We start from the raw sequence: 6,243 nt of genomic DNA, 5'->3' as shown, positions 1-6,243 counted from the left end.
ATTCACAGCAAAGAAACACTCAGGTGTTTGCTATTCTCAATAGGGGTATGCAGGTGTCAGAAGAAATGAATGACAATTATGAGAAGTTCAGAGGAATTAAGAGACAGATATAGGCTGAACTAGCCTGCAACAGAAAACTTTATGATGGCAAAAAGCAACAAAGTATACAGACTAAAGATTATGTCTTACAGAAGATGACTACAACTGTTAAACAAGCGTCAATGATGTAATGTCTTTGTTGGCGATTGTGCCTTCTCAAAACCACAAAAAAAAAAAAAAAAAAAGGCCTGCAGTGAGTGAAGCATCTGTACTTCTGTTATGTTCAATGAAGCACTGAAGACATTACAGTGGATAGAGCAACTAGCACATGACCTTAGATGAAAGAAAAATGACTGGTATCCCTTCACTCCATCTGTTTTCTTCCGTCTATAAGCCAATGACCATATATGTGGCAATGTAGTCCAATGCAGGTATTCATATAATAATTCACAGGAAGCAGACCCTACTTTCAACAAGTTCTGTTAACCCAAGAGGTGCTAGGGGGATGCCACTAAAGGACAACAGCAATATCATGCATTAGCAACATCAGTAATGGAACCAATATTTTCATCCTCATTTCTTAACTTATCACCTAATGAACCAAACAAAAACTTCTTTCAGTTTTTCTTCTGAAGAAATCTCTTGAAAATGGGCCACAGACAGGGCCTGAAAGTACTCGAGTGTGTAGTAAAACTAAATGTAAATACTTAGAAGTAAACAAGTTATAAAGTGATTTTGTGGGTTTCTTTTTCAATTACATACCACCTAATGTTATGCATGGTTGTATTCTCCTTGTTTTGCAGATTAATAATAAAAAATGAAATATAAGATATGTATTTTGAAAATTGATATTTAATACGAATATATTTTGGAAAGAAAATGTTTTTTTTTTTTTTTCAAAAAATGCATTTTAGTTTTGGAATGTTTTATGCTGTATACATATTCTGAGATAATTTCCCATTTTTTCCATGATGATATTACTCCTTAGCTATTCAAGAAACACCTATAAAATTACAAAATATATACAGCAGATATTAATTGGTTGAATCGGTATATATGTGTGTGTATGTTAACTGACATATGAACACTAACTTTTAACCCAATATTACTATTGTCAATGTCACTAATTATTTGTCTTTAAATCCCTATTTGATGGAAAAGAATAAGCATCATCATCAAATGTTATTATCACCAAAATTTACAATATAAACAAAGATTTATATAAATTTACGGATATTGTAACTTCAGGATATGAAAGGCTCCCTGGTCCCACCCCCTGGGCTGACAGAGGGCTTACAATTATGCTATTTTGATACCTATGATTACGAGAAATCTGGCATCTATTATGTTCAAGTGTGAGCTGAATGGTTGATGAGACTGTTGACATCACTGAAACAGAGCTAAGGGGAGCGACTAAATTTACCACGATACTTGAAAATAAAGCGTCGTCCTTGTGCAGCATGTAAAGTGTCGATTTTAGCGACACACCGCACCTTGTGGATTAAAAAGGATGGCTGTATTCAACAAATTAATTGGCGAAGAGGACTCCATGGGGAGACTATAATTTGGGGTATATTTATGGAAACAAAAATGCACAAGCAAGGGAACCCCCTGTGCCCTACCATCAGTCAAATTCCTGCCCTGACATAGTACTGGCTGCCAAGAGGTTGAATACCACCCTGATCCCCTACGTCCCAGACAGCCACAGCCTGGAGTTGTCAGCAGAGTTCCTGGTGGAGGCCCTGAGGCTGAGATCGACACCCCCAGGAAGATACGTTGCTTCAATGGATGTAGAGTCCCTCTTCACCATCGTCTCTGTTGGTGAGGACAGATGATCCTGGACAGGTGTATAGGGACCACACCAACTAATGCCTGAGCATGCCCTCTGTGCCCTCCTGGAAATATGCACTAAGAAGGCCCCCCTCTCCAACCACCAAGGCCACAAATACACCAAGATCGAGAGGGTGGCGATGGAATCTCCCCTCAGAGTCCTCTTCGCCAATTTCTACATGGGCACCGTGAAGCAGAGGGTCTTAGAAAGCATCGACAAGCTGAGGATGTATGTGCACTACATCGATGATACCTTCAGCTGAGCTGAATCCCAGGAAGAAATTGTAGACCTGGGGCATGCTTTCTACACCCACAGCTGCTTGAAATTTACAATCTAACACAGCCAAGATTGCTGCCTCTCCTTCCTTGACTTTCTCATTGAGCAGAAGGAGGATTCATTCAGCACAAAGGTCTATACAAAACCAACAAACCTGGGCATGTGTATGAATGGCAATAGCAAGTACCCCAAGAGGTATACGCACTCCACCATCAGCACCTACGTCAGGAGGGGCCTCTCGCACTGCTACTCCTGGAATGACACACACAGGGAGTTGGAATGTGCCCGCCCCGATCCTCATCAACAACAGACATTCAAATAGACATTGAAGTGATGATCAGAAGGAGCATTGACAAATGGTACCAGCAGGAAACCTTCCCCGACCACAGAGTTGATCAAGCTTTTTATAAAGGAAATTTTCAAAGAAAATATAGAAAATATAAAGAGGATGAACAGATCCTTGAAAACATCATCGAGGAGAATGTCAGCCCCACTGACCAGAATAAGATTTGGCTGGTTATCTTCTACAAAAGTAAGAAGACTAGCAAACTGGTCATTTACAATATGTGGTACATACTCCAGCCAACCCTCTGCACAATCCCTTGAAGAAGACTAATGTGGCCTACTGTTACTTGTGCCCTGTCTGAGAATGCCTCGGCTCATACATCAGGATGACCACCATGCACTTCTCCAAGAGGATTTCCTGCCATGCTCTGCTCAAGAAGGAGCCATCTACAATCATACCAGGACTGCCCACAGCCATAGGATCTGAAGGACATTTATGAATACCCATTGCAGTAAGACAGTAGGCTCTGAACAAGACTGGCTCAGCCAGTGAGAATTTAGCCGAGGGTGTAGGACCGCTATAAATACCACCACACTCCACCCATTTCTCCAGTTCCTTCACAAACTTGTCCTGAAGAGGAGCAGTCCTCAGTTATCAGCGGGGGTTCTGTTCTCAGCTGGGTGCTGTTAAGCTAAAACCGCCATTAACTGAAACTTGGATACTTAAGGAGTTTATGGCACCGATATCCAGTTCATGGCGCTGACAACAGGTTAGTGGTGCCAATAACCAGTTAATGGTGTCATAACTATTAAGCACTGATAACCGGAACTCGCCACATTATGGCACCATAAATTTCCAATTTTATAGCGCTAGACAAGCGCCATAAAACCAAATCGCCATTAACTGGAACTGCATGTACTAGAAACAGTGATAAGGCAGTCCCCGGGTTACAACAGGTTCGGCTTACGACGTTCTGAGCTTAAGGCGCTTTTCAATTATATTCATCAGAAATTATTTCCAGGGTTACAACGCCTACAAATGCTGATCTGGCAGAAGAAATATGACACCAAAATTGCAAAATAATCAATATTTGAAGGTTTTTTTGATGAAAAATGCAATAAGAATGCAGTTTACATAGTTTTGAATGCACCTAAAGCATTAAAAGTAAGGTTTTCTTAGGATTTTTTACGATGTTCCAGCTTACGACGATTTTCGGCTTACGGCATGTCTCAAGAATGGAACCCGTCATAACCCAGGGACTGCCTGTACTACCAATATTCCAGACAACAGACCCTCCCCAAATCTGACCGCGGATACATACCAGACCGAACACCAGAACACAGGACCCTATCTGAATGACAGATTTCCCCACTGAATATTTTATTCCTGCATCCCAGGTGTCCTTTTTTCAATATGAACATCAGCCAGTTATTGTCTGATATCACTGAGCCTGAAGAGTGAACTAGAAAAAAGAATAAAATCTATATGTACAAGATTAATTCACTGAATACGTACAGCCAACCTTTTTAAAAGAATAATAATAACAACAATAATAGGTTTAGAGCATCAATAGACCGGTTAAGCAACACTGGACCTGGTTTATTGTTGGATGGGTGACTGTTATCAGCATTGATTCCTTGGGAAAAGATCTTAACCCCAATTTCCTTAGTCTTCTCATCTGTAAATGAGTACCTATCCCCGATGGAGTAGGGTCCAGCTATGGGTTAAATAGCAAAACTCAATCATCTTAGGTAAGATTACAAAAGTGCCCAGTTAAGGGCAACTATGAGTTACACAAACTGTTGGGCAGCCACCAAAGGGCCTAGGGAAAACGTGTCCGAAGATCTGTGGGCAACATCCTTAAGATAGAAAGATGTGAACGTGGACTGGCGTACCCAAGTACCAGCGCTCAGCACTCTATGTACAGCCAAGTTCTTTTTGAAAGCCAGAGAAGGACAAATACCCCTAACGTCATGCGCTCCAGCCTGCAGAGACATGGTGGTGGAATCATCAAGAGTCAAGTATGCCTGTCTGGTGGCTTCCTGTATCCAAAAAGAGATAGTATTCTTAGACACCTCTTTCTTCGTACGGCTGTGCTAACAAAAAGTCTGCGGCAGCCTGGTCTAAGGTGCCGAGTCCTTTTAAGATAGCAACACAGGGCCCGGACAGGGCACAACAAAAGCTCTTGAGCATCACTACCCACAAAGTCATTTAGTGATAGATTTTGGGTCTTGGCCACGAATTCCGGGACAAATTCAAAGGACACCGACCCCCAACCCCTGCTGTGCTTCACATCATAGCTCAGACCGTGGAGCTCGCCTACCCTCTTCAAAGATGCCAAGGCCAGAAGGAAAACTGTCTTGAGCGTCAAGTTCCTGTCAGATGAGCGACACAAGGACTCATATGGACTCTTAGTGAAGCTCGGAGGAGATACTTGGTAGCCTCCAACCATAAAGAGACAGGGATTCTACTGACTGGTGGAACCTTTCTGCATGCGGCTGACACAGGAGATGTAACCAAGGGGGAATTTCCCTCGGAACCTCTGACAACAATGACAGCAGATCTGGGAACCATTCTGCCTGAGGCCAAAGAGGGGCTACCAAAGTCATCCTGAGACCCTGTGAACTCATTTGCCTGTTCAGAACATGACAAATCAAACAAAACAGAGGGAAGGCATACACCTCCAGGTTTGTCCCAGGGATGTTGGAATGCATTCTCTGCTAATGCTAAATGATCTGGGACCACAGAACAGAATACCTCCAGCTTCCTGCTGAAGCGAGTCACAAAAAGATCCAGCACGGGTCTCCCCCAAACCTGGAAGAGCTTGTCTGCTACCACATGATGAAGGGACCACTTTGTGCCTAAGATCTGATCCTGACGACTGAGTTTGTCTGCGACCACATTACTTTTGCCTGGGATATACCTGGCTGAGAGCTCTACCGAATTGCTGACCGCCACTGGCATGAAGTTCCAGATATCACAAGATCCCTTGCTTTTGTCTGCTTTTTAACTAGATCCAGCTAGGCACTAGAAATTATCCTATTGTTAAGACCGAAGGTTTGTTCGCATATGAACAACCTAGTATTTCTTCTCCAGAACAGCTAATGTAAAAGTGATGATTTTATGAAATGCACAGCCTACATGATTTGTAATTTTAGGGTATGAATATTCATTGGGAAAAATGCCAACTTAAAATTTGTTAAGTTTATATGACTTTGCAACTGCAGTAGTGCTGCTTTATTCAAATTTGACATATAGGCTATATTGCATGTAATACCAAAAGTTAAGGAGCATTAGTTTATGAGTTTCTGTAATAAACACATACTAAAGGGTCATGTTACACACCACAAATTGGCACAAAACTAAATTACACTTCAAAATGTTGGGGTTTGACTTGCAAGGCATGTAAGCTTTTACACTGGCATACACACCAACCATAATGTTATACTGTTATGAAGAGAAAAAAATGAAACAAACAATGACAACTCTACATGAATTCTATTCGGCAATGTACAAAGAATATGAGAAACAGTCAGGAAAGTAGGAGTTATAGTTATTCTCCCAAAATGAATGATAAAATATAAAGCAAATGAATGAAACTACTGTAATATGGAATATTTGAACGTAAAAATGGGGATATGTACACATACCCCAAACATAAATGAAATAGTATTCATTAACAATATGGAAGAGCCTAAACATGTTTGATATCAGACAAGCTGCTCTAGGATGAGACAAATTATTTGGTCTATGACAATGAAAACAACAGCAAAATACTTTATAAGCATCATAAATAATTAATATCTGATAA

This window comes from Macrobrachium nipponense, chromosome 39 (assembly GCF_015104395.2).
Source record: "Macrobrachium nipponense isolate FS-2020 chromosome 39, ASM1510439v2, whole genome shotgun sequence".
Taxonomy (NCBI): Eukaryota; Metazoa; Arthropoda; class Malacostraca; order Decapoda; family Palaemonidae; genus Macrobrachium; species Macrobrachium nipponense.
Note: the sequence above shows the minus strand (reverse complement) of the source record.